The following is an 18,265-nucleotide window of genomic DNA, read 5'->3' as shown; positions in this document are numbered from 1 at the left end:
TTCATTGAACACTTTGTAATGCAATTTATCTCACATTTCCACCTAATTCGCAATGAAAAGAACGGAAAACGGAAATATCCAAGAACTATTCTTAGGATTAAATGCTGTGAGTGCACACTTAGATTTAAACACTCTTTTGTTAAGGATTACTGATAGTTTATCAGATGCTAGAATTGGTTCCTTTAACTTAAGAATAGCCTTAGAAAGTAGTTCAAATGATTGTTTGAGCAGTGTACTACAACATCCTGAAAATGTTTTACAGATCCTACTATCAATTGAACGAAAGCTAGATGCAACATATACTATGATTTACCCTGTTAACTCTTACAATTTACATACTTACTACAAATTAACCACCACACACTCTTCAATCACTGAAGATGAATTAACTGTTACTGTTTCTATACCCACTGCTAGATCACACTATAATTGTAAATGTAAAAGATTTATACTTACCCTGTGAAATGGAGACAGGCAGGTATTCATGTAAGGTACGTACTAAATGATTATCTACTGATCAGCAAGGATCTAAGATACTTTGCGTCCCCAAATGAAAACGATTTGCGTATGTGTAAACGCAGTGTTAAGTTAATTTGCCCTGAATCGGCAGTATTCTTAGATAGTAGAGTGCACAGCTGTGAGAAAGAATTGTTTATGAATCGTCCCCCAAGAGATGATTGCCCTAGAATTTTAATGCATCTTCATCATCCATTTCTTATCGATGTTTGGAAGGTAAAATTTTCTCATTAACTCCACCCTTGATGTCACATTTACATGTAAAAATTATGATACACCTGAGCTACCCTTTACACTCAAATTGAATAATAGTGGCTTAATCTTGAATGCCACACATCGTGATTTATCATGTGAACTATTTAACATGCCAAGTGTATTGCTAAATACATTTCATGCAACTGGACATTTGCCATTAACGAGAATGCTATCTGTTTATTACAATGATTCATACATATGGAAAGCACTCCTTATCAAGTTCTTCTGAAGACAATGATTTAATTAAGGATATCCATGAAAATGTAATCTCTTCCAATAATGAGTTAAACTTCATTGAAGCAGCAAATAGAATTAAGTCCTTCGATTCATCCAGTAGTGTTAATGCATATTTGATTGTCAGTATTGTGTTTATATTGCTTTTATTAATTTTTCTTTCGTCAACAGCATTTCTCATGGACGAAATTGTCAGCCGGAAAGCTCGCTTCTCTGTACCGAACGTTATGTGTCTGCAAATGAAATACATGTTACAATGCCTTCTGACGCCACGAATGGCGAAATAGATTCATAACGCCCAGGAGGTAGTTTTGGGCCACCTATGGTTGCTCTTTTTCTCTGAGGAGAGTGATGTAAGGGTCTACGGGTTTGCACGTAGCCGTACAGTACGTAAAACGCGCTCGCCAGCAGACCTAACTCGGAATGCTGACAATTTGCATTGTTACAAGCAACGAAAGCAACTGTTATCCATCCGTTACCCAAACTGGAAGAAGAAGAAACTTTCATTAAAGAAAAATTTAACTTCGCACCACAAAATAAAGTAGGTCCATGAATAAGAACAAATTGAGTAGTTTTACCTACTCCCCTTACTTCGTTCTTTTTACCCTTACCAGAAGATGTAGATGCACCAAGAGTGCCGTCCACATTGACAAGTGATTTGTAAACCAGCATTCGCCGGCGACGACGAAAACAACGTTTACGCATACCTGTTTCTGAGATTATTATTGCTAGTGAGGGTTCGTACCTTCTCCTGCACGGGAGTTTGTCTTTGTCTTGTCGTAGACGTTGTAAGATAAATTCGGATTGTAGTATTCACTTATGGGTGAAGGCTAGTAGTCCTTATTCTTTGGAAGATTGTCGCATTGTTGGTGATTGTACCATCTATAATCATTGAAAGCAGTTCTCAACAAACGGCCCTTTTAAGGGCCACAAATACTACACATTGATCTTACCAAAAGCCGAGAAGCGATTCTTCTTAGTGTTGTAGCTCTCTGGGGCACTCTGGGATGCACTCTGTGGCACTCTGGGATGCTCAATAGATGTCCAGTTGCAGCTCGCCACAGGAGAGTAAGCGACTGGCCACCATCCGCAGCGCGCCGTATAACTAGCGTGGTCCAGGGTGCGAATATCTCTCTTTTCTTAGCTCACCATGGAGTCTTTTGATGCGACCGTAATTAGCCGGTGTTAGGATGTCAGACACAGTGATGATGGGTGCGCGTGGCGTGCATGTTTTATAATCAGTCTTTGGTTAATAAACCGTTTAAATTTACTTCTCGGCGTTTGCGTATTCTGTACCTCAGGGACCCACTGCTTACGAATCCTGACAAATACTTCGTGTAATTATCATCCGGATGTAACAACACAAACAACCTCCTTATAGTTTAAATTTATATTTATACAAATTTCTCTTGTTGCCTTGTTGGGTCTCAGTTATCAGCTAAGTACAGTGAACACACAGCGAACCAGGGAGAGTTTGTAACTATCCCATGGTCAACAAAGGGAATAGTCACTCATTGGGGTTATCGGTTTAGACATTTGATAGGACGTGCTCTGGCAGGGGAAAAGTTACACAGAACACTGTTGGTTGTATTGAGAGTCGATGGAAAACTAGCGACAGTTTCACTAAGAGTTGCAAGAGACTGATTGCCTTCATGAGATGCAATCGCAGAACAGTATCAGCGATCAGAAGTGAAATTAATACAGTGTTATTTGTGACTCGAAATTTTGTGTGACGATTACAAATGTTTGGGTGAACACACCTCCTTCTAATTCTAAAAATGTTCATTTCTACAATCCCACGGAGAATTATTTAATTTAATCTTAGTTTCAATTTTTTTCATTCATATTATAAGCTCTATTTATGTTTATTGCTATATTTATGCATGTTTCCAAGTAGTATTCGTACTGCCGCATTCGCCACGAAATCTGTTATTCAAATTTTAATTTACCTTGAGTAGAACTGGACGAATTAAACTGACGAAACATCTATTGATTTAAAAACACAAAATATTACTGTCTTGAAATAACTGGCTTAGTTTCGTGCGACCGTGTTAATTTGTAATGTTCCATGTGCGATAAGGAATTCGCACTGGGCAGTTGGAATTACGTTTAACAAAATGAAGGGCACATACCACTAAATTACGAAAATTCGTAGTTATTTTGGTGAGATGGCGATAATGGCGACTAATCAGATTTCGCCTAAACCGGTTTTTGTGATGTATGCAATAACACTCACTCATTTTCCCGTTTGGTAATCTGTTAATAACATAAAGGAGAGATCAATATTAAGAAATAATAAAACAAGAGTCATTACTGGTACTAATAGATAATTATTGATACCAATACATCTACAAGGCCAGGAGCAGGAAATGTTTTGAAGGAAGTGACATAAGAAAGAAGACAGACAAATGATAAACATCGTTTCAAAAATATTAACTACGCCTCCTCTTTTTGAAACAGGGGTTTTATTAGAACAAGAAAAAAACAAAGTTCACAAAGTAGCGAACAGATGGCGCTGGACTGCAAAACGTCAGTGACTGCTACCGTGACGGGCGAGAGGTACGCCGATATGTTACAGAATCGCATCATCCCCAGCCTGGCAGATAAATACCTGCTGGAACGTACGATGTTTGTGCAGGATGGCGCTCCACCCCTTATTGCTAGTCGCGTGAAAGATCTCTTGCCCGCGTCGTTTGGTGATGATCGTGTGCTCAGCCGCCACTTTCGTCATGCTTGGCCTCCCAGGTCCCCAGACCTTAGTCGGTGCGTTTATTGGCTTTGGGGTTACCTGAAGCAGCAAGTGTATCGTGATCGACTGACATATTTAGGGATGCTGAAATACGACATCCGACGCCAATGCCTCACCATAACTCCGGACATGCTTTACAGTGCTGTTCACAACATTATTCCTCGAGTACAGCTATTGTTGAGGAATGATGGTGGACATTTTGAGCATTTCCTGTAAAGAACATCATCTGCGCTTTGTCTAACTTTTTTATGCTTATTATTGCTATTCTGATCAGATGAAGCGCCATCTGTCGGACATTTTTTGAACTTTTGTATTTTTTAGGTTCTAATAAACCCCGTGTCATTCCAAGCATGTGCGTCAATTTGTACCTCTCTATCTACATTATTCCGTGATTTATTCGGTTTTCAAATTTATTCTGACTTTTTGATAGTCCGGTATTTCTGCACAGCGTGGCAATCCGATATTTTCAACGAACTGACAACGATGTGTCCACATCCGGCACTACAGATGCACTTGAAAATGGGCAGTGTCTGAAACCAGCAATGAATATAAAGTTACTTAAAACACAGGCTGCTGGAACCATGTCGTTTTTCTAATTTACTGAGGCTTTGGGACACGCATAGAAGAAAATAAGGTTTTTGAAATTTACTTTCTGACGAGTTTTACGTACTCATATTTTTTGGATTTAATAAATAAGTAAACAATTTGGAGAAACTTTCTTTTGAGTTAAACGTAGGTAATTTATCAACATAGTTCCACATACATACAGGGTGTTACAAAAAGGTACGACCAAACTTTCAGGAAACATTCCTCACACACAAAGAAAGAAAATATGTTACGCGGACATGTGTCCGGAAACGCTTACTTTCCATGTTAGAGCTCATTTTACTACTTCTCTTCAAATTACATTAATCATGGAATGGAAACACACAGCAGCAGAACGTACCAGCGTGACTTGACACACATTGTTAGAGGAAATGTTCAAAATGTGCTCCGTTAACGAGGATACATCCATCCACCCCCCGTCGCATGGAATCCCTGATGCGCTGATGCAGCCTTGGAGAATGGCGTGTTGTATCAGAGCCGTCCACAATACGAGCACGAAGAGCCTCTACAGTTGGTACCGGGGTTGTGTAGACAAGAGCTTTCAAATGCCCCCATAAATGAAAGTCAAGAGGGTTGAAGTCAGGAGAGCGTGGAGGCCATGGAACTGGTCCGCCTCTACCAATCCATCGGTCACCGAATCTGTTGTTGAGAAGAGTACGAACACTTCGGCTGAAATGTGCAGGAGCTCCATCGTGCATGAACCACATGGTGTGTCGTACTTGTAAAGGCACAGGTTCTAGCAGAACAGGTAGAGTATCCCGTATGGAATCATGATAACGTGCTGCATTGAGCGTAGGTGGAAGAAGATGGGGCCCAATCAAGACACCACCAACAATGTCTCCCCAAACGTTCACAGAAAATCTGTGTTGATGACGCGATTGCACAATTGCGTGCGGATTCTCGTCAGCCCACACATATTGATTGTGAAAATTTACAATTTGATCACTTTGGAATAAAGCCTCATCCGTAAAGAGAACATTTGCACTGAAATGAGGATTGACACATTGTAGGATGAACCATTCGCAGAAGTGTACCCGTGGAGGCCAATCAGCTGATGATAGTGCCTGCACACGCTGTACATGGTGCGGAAACAACTGGTTCTCCCGTAGCACTCTCCATACAGTGACGTGGTCAACGTTACCTTGTACAGCAGCAACTTCTCTGACGCTGACATTAGGGTTATCGTCAACTGCACGAAGCAATGCCTCGTCCATTGCAGGTGTGCTCGTCGTTCTAGATCTTCCCCAGTCGCGAGTCATAGGCTGGAATGTTCCGTGCTCCCTAAGACGCCGATCAATTGCTTCGAACGTCTTCCTGTCGGGACACCTTCGTTCTGGAAATCTGTCTCGATACAAACGTACCGAGCCACGGCTATTGCCCCGTGCTAATCCATACATCAAATGGGCATCTGCCAACTCCGCATTTGTAAACATTGCACTGACTGCAAAACCACGTTCGTGATGAACACTAACCTGTTGATGCTACGTACTGATGTGCTTGATGCTAGTACTGTAGAGCAATGAGTCGCATGTCAACACAAGCACCGAATTCAACATTACTTTCCTTCAATTGGGCCAACTGGCGGTGAATCGAGGAAGTACAGTACATACTGACGAAACTAAAATGAGCTCTAACATGGAAATTAAGCGTTTCCGGACACATGTCCACATAACATCCTTTCTTTATTTGTGTGTGAGGAATGTCTCCTGAAAGTTTGGCCGTACCTTTTTGTAACACCCTGTATACTACGGAAAAAGATCAGTCACCAAGGTGGAGTTGTCCGACGTAAACGAAGATGGTAGGCGTGTTTCTACACTTGAAACTTCGCACCAGACAAACCAGAGTGGCGCTAGTAGTGTTGTTGTGATGATGTAATACGGGTTTGGTTTGTACACAAGCTATAACTGTCGTCACCGTTAGTTACCTTTGAGATTAGACGCAGTGAGGTGATGTTGGTCGAGGATACCTTTAAGATGAGACAGACGACATTACCAATGCCTCGGCTGCTAGTGTAATAGGACTACGACAAAATATGATTCTTCTGCGCTATTGCAGAAGTACTGGGCAGCAATGTACCCACTGTAGGAGAGTGCTGGTAGTGGTGGCTGCGAGAGTGTACGGTCGGAAGAAAGCAGGACTCCGGTCGGCTACTTGTCAGTACCAAGAGAGAAGACAATCGTGTTCGGTGCGTGGCTCTGGGGCATCGTACTGCATCTGCAGAACTAATGTGAGAAGCATTTGGCATCGCAGTGATACAAAAACTGTTACAAACCGGTTACTTCAAGGACACCTCCGATCCACACGCCCTTTAGCGTGTACTCCACTGACCCAAAACTGCCGCCATTTGCGACTTCCTTGAGGTCAAGAGAGAGCTCATTGGAAGCCAGGGTTGACATTTGTTGTGTTTTCTGATGAAAGCTGGTTCTGTTTTCTGCCAGTGATGGCCAAGCTTTGGTTAGAAGGACGCCTGTTTAGGGCCTGCAACCACCCTGAGAGTACATGCTACGCATGCTTGACCTTCACCAAGAGTTGTGGTCTGCGGCGTAATTTCGTATGAGAGAAGGAGCACTCACGTGGTTATTCCATGCACCCTGCCTGCAAAACTGTACGTCAATACAATGATTCGATTGGCTGTTCTGTCTTTCATGAATACCATTCCAGGGGCTTTTTACCAACATACCGCTGTTGTAACCTAACATGCTCTACAAATTTTCGTCGTGCTGACGACCTGTTCTATTACCAGATCTGTCTCCAATCGAGCGCACGTTGTTCATTACCGGGCGAGAACTCAAGCGTCATCCACAACTATCACTAACCGTCCCTTTACTGACCGGCCAAGGGCGGCTACTGTCATGGAGGTCCACCCACAAACTGACGTCCTGCACATGCACAACACAATGTATGCACGTTTATATGCTTGCATTCAACATTCTGTGGTTTCACTGTTTGTTAATGTACCAGCATTTCACATTTGCAATGGCTTCTCTCGCGCTTACGTAAGCCTCTCATCTTGCGACATTAAGCACTTACAGGGTGTTTCAAAAATCACCGGTATATTTGAAACGGCAATAAAAACTAAACGAGCAGCGATAGAAATACACCATTTGTTGCAATATGCTTCGGACAACAGTATATTTTCAGGCAGACAAACTTTCGAAACTACAGTAGTTACAATTTTCAACAACAGATGGCGCTGCGGTCTGGGAAACTCTATAGTACGATATTTTCGACATATCCACCATGCGTAGCAATAATATGGCGTAGTCTCTGAATGAAATTACCCGAAACCTTTGACAACGTGTCTGGCGGAATGGCTTCACATGCAGATGAGATGTAGTGCTTCAGCTGTTCAATTGTTTCTGGATTCTGGCGGTACACCTGGTCTTTCAAGTGTCCCCACAGAAAGAAGTCACAGGGGTTCATGTCTGGCGAATAGGGAGGCCAATCCACGCCGCCTCCTGTATGTTTCGGATAGCCCAAAGCAATCACACGATCATCGAAATATTCATCCAGGAAATTAAAGACGTCGGCCGTGCGATGTGGCCGGGCACCATCTTCCATAAACCACGAGGTGTTCGCAGTGTCGTCTAAGGCAGTCTGTATCGCCACAAATTCACGAAGAATGTCCAGATAGCGTGATGCAGTAATCGTTTTGGATCTGAAAAATGGGCCAATGATTCCTTTGGAAGAAATGGCGGCCCAGACCAGTACTTTTTGAGGATGCAGGGACGATAAGACTGCAACATGGGGCTTTTCGGTTCCCCATATGCGCCAGTTCTGTTTATTGACGAAGCCGTCCAGGTAAAAATAAGCTTCGTCAGTAAACCAAATGTTGCCCACATGCATATCGCCGTCATCAATCCTGTGCACTATATCGTTAGCGAATGTCTCTCGTGCAGCAATGGTAGCGGCGCTGAGGGGTTGCCACGTTTGAATTTTGTATGGATAGAGGTGTAAACTCTGGCGCATGAGACGATACGTGGACGTTGGCGTCATTTGGACCGCAGCTGCAACACGGCGAACGGAAACCCGAGGCCGCTGTTGGATCACCTGCTGCACTAGCTGCACGTTGCCCTCTGTGGTTGCTGTACGCGGTCGCCCTACCTTTCCAGCACGTTCATCCGTCACGTTCCCAGTCCGTTGAAATTTTTCAAACAGATCCTTTATTGTATCGCTTTTCGGTCCTTTGGTTACATTAAACCTCCGTTGAAAACTTCGTCTTGTTGCAACAACACCGTGTTCTTGGCGGTGTGATTCCATCACAAGAAAAATCCTCTGTTCTAAGGAATAAACCATGTTGTCTACAGCACACTTGCACGTTGTGAACAGCACACGCTTACAGCAGAAAGACGACGTACAGAATGGCGCACCCACAGACTGCGTTGTCTTCTATGTCTTTCACATCACTTGCAGCGCCATCTGTTGTTGCAAATTGTAACTACTGTAATTTCTAAAGTTTGTCCGCCTGATAATGTACTGTTGTCCCAAGCATATTGCGACAAACGGTGTATTTCTATCGCTGCTCGTTTAGTTTTTATTGCCGTTTGAAATATACCGGTCATTTTTGAAACACCCTGTATATATATTACGTAGACGAATGTATTCCCGACATTTCTTGCTCTTCGTTAGTTGTGTTTTATTATTTTATTTTATTTTACTTTATTTTATTTTTTTTTGTGCTGTGACTTTTTCCGCCAGCATTAATGAGACTGACAAAAACTTCAGGAACGGATTCCTGGCTGGAAATGGTAATGTAATAAAATAAAATATGAGCAGTGACTTATATAAAAAAGAAACACACATTAATGCAATGGTTCAGCATAAAAGAGAAATAACTAATGTAGGAATATAATTAACAGTGTAATATGTTGTTTAATTTAGCCCGACGTGCATAAGAACTCAGTAAACTAGCTCAGTTCTCAGGGTAGTTACATAATCGTCGATAATTGATTGTCCTTTTCTAATTCATCCAACACTAGGCTCGTGAGAAGTCGTGTGCTTAATGCACCACAGAATATTTGCTGAGTCTGTTCGGGGTACACTACTTTAGTACGTAACTTAATATCGTGGTTTCGTCTCGATTCCCCAATATAACAAGAGTAGCATCTACAAATGAAATCCTATAATGGAACTGGAATCCTGTGATCAGACGTTTTATGCCTGGGATGTTATCTCGTGATATAAAGAAAATCTGTAAGTAAAATTGTAAAATTATTCGTAGCTGTCTCGTGGGATCTGAAACAAAGTTAATTGTCCTAACCGACGGCACATCTCGTAGATGAGCTAAAAGAAAAATGTTAAAGATTGTTCTAAGATGGCGCCTAACAATGAAAATTGTTTGTTAAGGCCTATATGTACTTAAGACAATAAAGGTATCAGATTTACGATAGATTGACCACATACACAAATTCTTTTGACAAAATAACCACGATATTTTTCGGGTTGGAAGTACAACTTACATTATCAGCTGGTACAGCAAGATGAGCTCAACACAAGGACGTCCTCTTAGTACCGAATCCAAGCAGACAACATAACCGAATGACAAAGGAAAGACATTTCATGCATAGAAGCGCAAGAGTCCATGGAATAACATGTCCATTGTAGTTCTATCTCTTCTTCTTTGGCGTGCTTGTCGATTATTTATAAAATTTATCACAATATTTAGTTTGCATTTTTTTAACCCCAGTCCACCCAGGAGAAACAGTACAAAATTGAGGAAAAAAAAGACCCTTACGAGCATGTGTCCAGAAATGGACAGTGTGAGTGCAACGACAACAAATCGTTGCAGAAAACGGTACAGAGATGCATCTCATCCACGTCGCAAAACATGTGGAAAGTGGACACCATGGAACGTAATGTCATGCAAGATACATGACCGTAGTTTGGCTTACACTATGTTGGCAGACCACTAGGTCTGCCAACATAGGGTAAGTCTGAGTACAGGTTTGTACTACGGTTCGTCTCAATATCCTGTTGAAACCTGTCGTGCAAATCTGATGTATGCACAATCCACAGCCTCCCTGCACGTTCTTTCGTCTAAAAGGACCCACAATCACAGAAACTCTCAGAAAGGGCTTGAAGTGTTGTGTGATGCGCTTGGTGTCTGTGGGGTACTTGTTTTTGGATAGCCATACTGCCTGACGACTGTTTTTCGTCTTCTTTGCTGTACACAGACACTATCTCGTCTTGTTCCTGACATGAATACCGGTCCATTCTGCTGCTTACAGCACGCTGCGCCAATCACGCAGCCTGCAACACACGCTAGAAACACACGGCACGTGTTCAGAACAACTGTCATTCGTCAGCGCGATCTACAGTGGCAATGGTGCATTTCTGGATACGTGTTCATAGGAGCTTTTTTCCTCCATTTGTGGGCAGGAATCCGTTCTTACAGTTTGTCGATCTTATCAGTGAGCACTGTATTTAAAAGTCTTTCTACCAAACGTCTAGGGGTGATACATCAAGTCATAGGTTGCAGTAGTTGCTAGAGAGAAAGTGTTCACTGACCACTCCCAGCGACGCTAATGTGGCGTGCGCAGTATTCGTGGCTTGATTATGTGTTGTGCTATTTCAGCAAGATCACCAATAAAACCAGTTCCCTATTATCAACAATGCTTTTCCCGGCTAATAATCGTCACTTTGCTAAAGAAATCTCTACCTGAGATTTCTGTAGCAATGTTGACTGTAAAGTAGTGTAAATGTCACTAAATTTCAGACTGCTTATCAAATTTAATGCTACTGTTATATGAGGTGGAAGCACTTCTCTTTAGCTAAATGAACAGTTTGTCACAGAATACTACACGCGCACGACACTAGCGTGTTTTTCCTGTTAAAATTTTTCATGAAAGTAGTGCGAAGTAATCAGGCTTCATTCATCAGCAGATAAGAATTTGTATAACGTAACGTGTTATCTGCACTGTATTTAAAGATTTAGTGTAAGTTAAATTTGTCTTTTCAAAGTAGGTTCTGGGCCATCAATCCACAATTATTATAGTAATTATTTATAATCAACAACATTTGTGGCTGATAAAATTTCTATTCAAAACTGCCGCTGCAATATTTTACTAAGATGGCGGCTGACATGAGACAATCACTTATCGATCGTCGCTTCAGATCCTATTTTACCACAAACAAATAATATATATTAAATCATTTTGCTTTAGCCTCATTATACATTAACATTTGAAAATGTTCTCAATGAAAATTGCTTATGACTTTTCTACCATTTACTAATAAATTGCGCCGTAAATCACTATGGCCAATGGCTGCGCTCCTTAGTAGCTGAGCGGAAAAATTAACACTTATATAGGATGAGAATTGCAATGTATTAAACTTTGAAATAAATAAAAATCATTTCACATCCAAACTAACTCTATTTTGGAAATGTTAATTAACAACACATTACAGTTTCTTACAGACCTCAGTGTTACATCAACCGCGTCCAGTCAGTTCAATGGTTCGAAGAAGAAGCCTCCTTGATGTACAATAACCAAAGATGATTTGCATTGTCTATTTTCCATGAACACTGTCTGAGATATTCTTTACACAGAAAATTAAATTATCACACACATAATAATTATTTATTGTTATTTTTTGTGTCGGTAAGTCCTTTTGATTGATAACACGATAATGTTCGATCAAATTTCACAGACAGTTCTGTCGTGAAAATTATTCTGAATAAAATATAGTGTATATATTGCACTGGGCATAACTATTTTAGTATTTGGCTACCCTGGAACTACGTCGTATCACCAGACTAACTATGTGTGCTGCATATTACCTCACCAGTAATCCGATGCACTGTTTTCAACAAGAAAACTTTACGAACAAATGTCTCTAAGCGGTGAAAATCATTTTAGATACAAATCAGGAACTTTAAGATTGCTGGGCCTAACCCATCTCATACGAAGTAGATTTCTGCAGACAAGGCACACGCCCGCTGCAGAGGGGCTACAACCTGCCACCTATCATGGACGTAGTCAATACAAATGACGCTTAACGTCGCCGGGAAGTGTCGGTAAACATTTTGTCTCTGAGTAAAGTTGTTTCCTGTAGCGTGATCTGTCAACCCTAATCATTTGATGCAAATCCCCTGGAACACCATCTATACATTGTGTACACTTGCATACCTGCAGAAAACACATACGTTTTACAATGAAACATCACTACATTTGAAACTCGTCTTTCACTACCGTGTGTTTTATTTTCAGTTCCCTCCTGCGTGAACGACGTTTCACGCGACTACTCATTACTCGCGGCCGGGCGACCGTTATGCGACGTCGAGAATCTGGTGCTCCCTGAGCCAGACAGTCAGCTAGTCAACTGAGCCGGCCCCTCCCATTCCGTGCGCGACTTTACTTAATTATTTGACCGCCGGTAAGCCCGTATTTCAATTAGCCGCTGTCGCCGGCCCGTCACTCGCGGCCCGTAATTGGACAAATGGCCGGTTCTGGCGCGCGCGTAATCCCTAATTAGAAGCAAGTGGGTCGAGGAGCTGCAGCCGCTTTTGCCGCAGATGTGTGCCCCTACGTAGTTAATGAACGCTGGCTAAACGGAATACGGACGCCCGTTTTACTACCCGATATTGGGAGTTACCCGGCACATTCAGAGCAGTGATGGGACTCGCAAATAACTTTGAACGTCCACTAGCAAACTGCGATACAACTCCAGCAGATCCTGTCCGATATCGGAAAGACAGCACACAATTCTAATAAAAAGATATTTGTAACGCCGCACCCTGCAAGAACAGAAAAGTATTTGGTGTATATGTAAACGGAAAAGTCACTTTTTTATCTGACAGTTATTCGGATTCCGCAGGCAACTCCAAGTTCTGATGCGGAGGAAATGTCTGGTAAACTGCGGCTGCCATACCACGGTTGCAGCTTCCTCCCGCGGAGGGAGCCGCCGCAGACACGGGCAGGTGGTATGGGCCTTTCGCGAAAGTGACCGCAAATACCAAAGCGCCTCCAATGTCTAGCAGTTCCCTAATTCTCTGAATGCCAGCCACTCCCTGGACTCTTTGTTCATGTTTACGAAGTCTTTCTCTACGATCTGGAAGTTGCTACCCCGTCGTCGACTATACAAACCGCCAGCTTGTTCCACAGGTATCTGCGTAACCTGCGGTAGGAGTACCATATACGGCGTTCTATCTAAGTAAGACAAAAACTAGGCGACGTGGACTTTCTCACCATATTGCTGCTCACATAAGCCACTTCTCTATTTTCTTGGTTTTTCATAACTGATAGATACTTTTGCTACAGTTTGGATGGTTGGAAAAAGCAGCCATCGGAAGCTAATGGGTAGTCACTTATAGAGGCTAACTTACCCCCAGGTACATGGGACGGTAACAAAAACTCCGCGACGAATGCCCTATCTATTCTTCCTCATTGCTCTATAATTCTGTTCCTTCCAACTTATCCTAACAATAATGAACACGTTTTACTACTTAAACGCTTTTGTACGATACAGTTATTATATTCCACATTCAACCCAAGTAACTCGTCCCTACCGCTTCAGATAGTATTCACACTAGGTACGCGGTCAATCAATTATCGTCAAAAGCGCTGCAGAATGAGATTTTCACTCTACAGCGGAGTGTGCGCTGATATGAAACTTCCTCGCAGATTAAAACTGTGTGCCCGACCGAGACTCGAACTCGGGACCTTTGCCTTTCGCGGGCAAGTGCTCTACCATCTGAGCTACCGAAGCACGACTCACGACCGATACTCACAGCTTTACTTCTGCCAGTACCTCGTCTCCCACCTTATAAACTGTACAGAAGCTCTCCTACGAACCTTGCAGAACTAGCACTCCTGAAAGAAAGGATATTGCGGAGACGAGGTACTGGCAGAAGTAAAGCTGTGAGTACCGGGCGTGAGTCGTGCTTTGGTAGCTCAGATGGTAGAGCACTTGCCCACGAAAGGCAAAGGTCCCGATTTCGAGTCTCGGTCGGGCACACAGTTTTAATCTGCCAGGAAGTTTCATATCAGCGCACACTTCGCTGCAGAGTGAAAATCTCATTCTGGAAACATCCCCCAGGCTGTGGCTAAGCCTTGTCTCCGCAATATCCTTTCTTTCAGGAGTGCTTGTTCTGCAAGGTTCGCAGGAGAGCTTCTGTAAAGTTTGGAAGGTGGGAGACGAGGTACTGGCAGAAGTAAAGCTGTGAGTACCGGGCGTGAGTCGTGCTTCGGTAGGTGAGATGGTAGAGCACTATCCCGCGAAAGGCAAATGTCCCGAGTTCGAGTCTCGGTCGGGCACACAGTTTTAATCTGCCAGGAAGTTTCAAATGCGCTGAAGTCATGGACTGTGCGGCTTATCACGGCGGGGGTTCGAGTGTTCCCTCGAGCATGGGTGTGTGTGTTTGTCCTTAGGATAATTTAGGTTAAGTAGCGTGTAAGCTTAGGGACTGATGACCTTAGCAGTGATCTCACACACATTTGAACAATTTTGAACACTCAGTTATCACGCTTTTCTATAAGTTAAATTTTGCCGGTTCATTTTCAGATCACTTTTTTGTTACGTAACTGTTCTCCCAGATACTAAATGTAATATAATTTTGAGCTTCAGAATACAAACATTGATGAAGAATACACGCGTTCTACATGTGTTCAATACTGGTGCAACTATCAGTAAAATCTTGCATTTAAATGGCAATTGCGAGAAGCGCAGGCACTCGGAATCTGCCCTGTACGCCTGCTGTGACTTGACTAACAGTATTCCGCAATATCACAAGACCAATTTACTTTACTTACACCCAATGCGAGGAGCACGAGCTCCTGGGACCTGCGATGCTTTCCGACAGGAGACCTCCAGGCACCAGAACGATGGGACATTTCCGTCAGCGAAGTTGCTGCGCTGTAGCAAAGAGCGTAAGGGTAGATTCGACCCTTCAAGTATTCTGTGGTAAGGTCCTATGGGACCAAAATGCTGAGGTCATCGGTTCCTTGGCTTACACACTACTTAATCTAACTTCAACTGACTTACGCTAAGAACAACACACACACTCATGCCCGAGGGAGGACTCGAACCTCCGACGGGGGGAGCCGCACCTTAGACCGCGCCGCTACCCCGCGCGGCAATTGTTCGGTATTGTATCGATATCTGCCCCTTACACTGCCAACCATGGACCCTGAGTTTCTCGAGTTATGGTTGCAGCAGTTGCAAATGCAACACCGCCAACTACAGCAACAACAAGACAACGTGTGAGAATTCCAACAGGAAGAGAAACAACAGGGTTTGCAGTGACTACTACCACAAAAGGAAAAACAGTCTAAAACTGCAGTATCTTTTCCCCCTCCTCCTCCGCCATTTGCCTCCGTTGAATGGGGAAAATAAGGGTCTGGATGATTATTTATGTCGTTTTTTTTTCGTCGTTGCAAGACTATTCAAACAACGGTGATTTACAGTGACTGTGTTATTCCGAAGTACCAGATAGGACTGATGGAGTACATCGAAGAAGTTGAAAGAAAGGCAGCACGTTTTGTATTATCGTGAAATATGGGGGACAGTGTCACAGAAATGATACAGGATTTGGGATGGACATCAATAAAAGAAAGGCGTTATTCGTTGCGACGGAATCTTCTCACGAAATTCCAATCACCAACTTTAAAATATTTTGTTGACACCGACTAACATAGGGACGAAAGATCACCACGATAAAATAGGGGAAATCAGAGCTCGTGCGGAAAGATATAGGTGCTCATTCTTTCCGCGCGTAATACGAGATTGGAATAATAGAGAATTGTGAAGGTGGTTCGACGAACCCTCTGCCAGGCACTTAAATGTGATTTGCAGAGTATCCATGTATATGTAGATGTAGATGAAAAGTTCCTTCGGACATGCATGTATATCCGTAGGAATAGTCCCTACGGCGACTACAACCGTTATGAAACACAAAATTTATTCGCAGTTGCGAATATGGACAGCCATTAGCTGTACAACTTGCATTAAAGTCCGAAGGAACTTTACATAGTATGTCAGAATCATACGGCCAATCCAATAACGTATTTATGTGCCGACACGCGGCAAGCGACTTTCAAGTAAAATGTCTCTCCTGTACGGGATGAATATAGGAGTACAGGCTGTAGACACATGGTTGACGACATACAGAAGTTTGGGTCTGGCCGTGGGTCGTGCGCGGGTAGCAAAGTGGTAAGGCGACCGCTAGCGATAAATCGGAATTCCGGGTTCGAGTCCCGGTGCCTCACAAATTTCCACTGTCGTCATTCCATTATAAAGCTGAAGCTTGTCCCCATTTGCAAATGTGAATACATTTCATGTAAGTCAAATAACATCAGCCTGCACTCACACCGTCGTCTAGTAATAATTTCATTGGAGTTACGCAGAAAATACAACTTTCTGACGCCATTAGTTTGAGCTTTTCTTATGTCAGTAATTTGCTGACTGTCTATTTTGGTCATTTAGCCCATGGAGTGCCAGCCAGACTCAATTTTAATCAACATCTCAAGCAGTATAAGCAAACATAGGCAGCGCAGGCTGCTAACTTGTAACGTTTAGCGTGCAAGTCTGACCTTTCCTGTAAACAATGTGAAGCGTCATATGTTGAACCGTTAATCACTGGCGTTATTGTGTGTCTAGCTCCTGACAGAGAAGTTAGTGTCAACGCTATAGCGTCGTCTGATGTCACTCTGAGCGATGTACTAAAAATGACTAAAGCTCATGAAGTAACAGCGTTAGTGCAAAATGCTTCGAAAACTTCTAATCAGAAGCCTTGTAGGTGACGTTCCTTTCCCCAAAATACACAACTGAGATATTTTAGGGAAGCGGCATTGGCAGCTGACTGCAGAGTGATTCTGCTGCGCCAACATACATTTCACAGAAAGCCCGCAAAGAGAAATTACGGATCGGAGAGAGCCATGTAGTCAAAATTAATAGTACTACAATGTACTCGATGCCTCACACAACGGCGGCTTGCTGTCTGTAGATGTAGACGTATATATTTTTTTCGATAATTTTTATATTGACTTTCTTAGTAATAGTAGCAGTAGTAATAGTAATAATACACACATCAAGATATGTTTTGCATCACCCCGGTTCCCAGAACTGCTGAAAATAGACGATAACTGTGGATATTGTATCACAGACACAGTCTTCTTGACCGTGCAGAGATAGCACTATACCCGCCGAAAGATGTAAACAACCATGCATGAGCAGCGCCTATTAGACGGAGGGGTCTGACAGCCGATCAGTTTCAGTCATTCCACCAGGAAGGAGATACACGGCTCGGTGTCGTCTGTACTTCAATCATGCCTAGACGGTTCGATCGTGTCTGCATTGTTACTTTGTGCCAAAAAGAGCTCACAACAAGGAAAGTGTCCGGGCGTCTCGCAGTGAACCAAAGCGATGTTGTTCGGACATGGAGGAGATACATAGAGACAGGAACTGTCGATGACATGTCTCGCTCAGACCGCCCAAGGGCTACTACTGCAGTGGATGACCGCTACCTACCGATTATGGCTCGGAGGAACCTTGACAGCAGCGCCACCGTGTTGAGTAATGCTTTTCGTGCAGCCACGGGACGTCGTGTTACGACTCAAACTGTGCACAATAGGCTGCTTCACTCACGACGTCTAAGGCTAGGTCCATATTTGCAACCACGACACCATGCAGCGTGGTACAGATGGACCCAACAACAAACCGAATGGACCGCTCAGGATTGGCATCACGTTTTCTTCACCGATGAGTGTCACATATGCCTCCAACCAAACAACCGTGGGAGACGTGTTTGAAGGCAACCCCGCCAGGCTGAACGACTTACAAGGGGAAGGCCTCAGACACGGCCAACCGATTCGGCTCAAATTTTGCAGGTCGCTTGTGTACAACCTAAAACGAAGGAATCTAAGATATTTTGGGTTAACACCCCCGCGTTTCTGAGAAAATCACCCC

The sequence above is a fragment of the Schistocerca americana genome, chromosome 5 (genome assembly GCF_021461395.2).
Source record: "Schistocerca americana isolate TAMUIC-IGC-003095 chromosome 5, iqSchAmer2.1, whole genome shotgun sequence".
In the NCBI taxonomy this organism is placed as follows: Eukaryota; Metazoa; Arthropoda; class Insecta; order Orthoptera; family Acrididae; genus Schistocerca; species Schistocerca americana.
The sequence above is the reverse complement of the archived record's forward strand: the minus strand, read 5'-3'. Positions refer to the sequence as shown.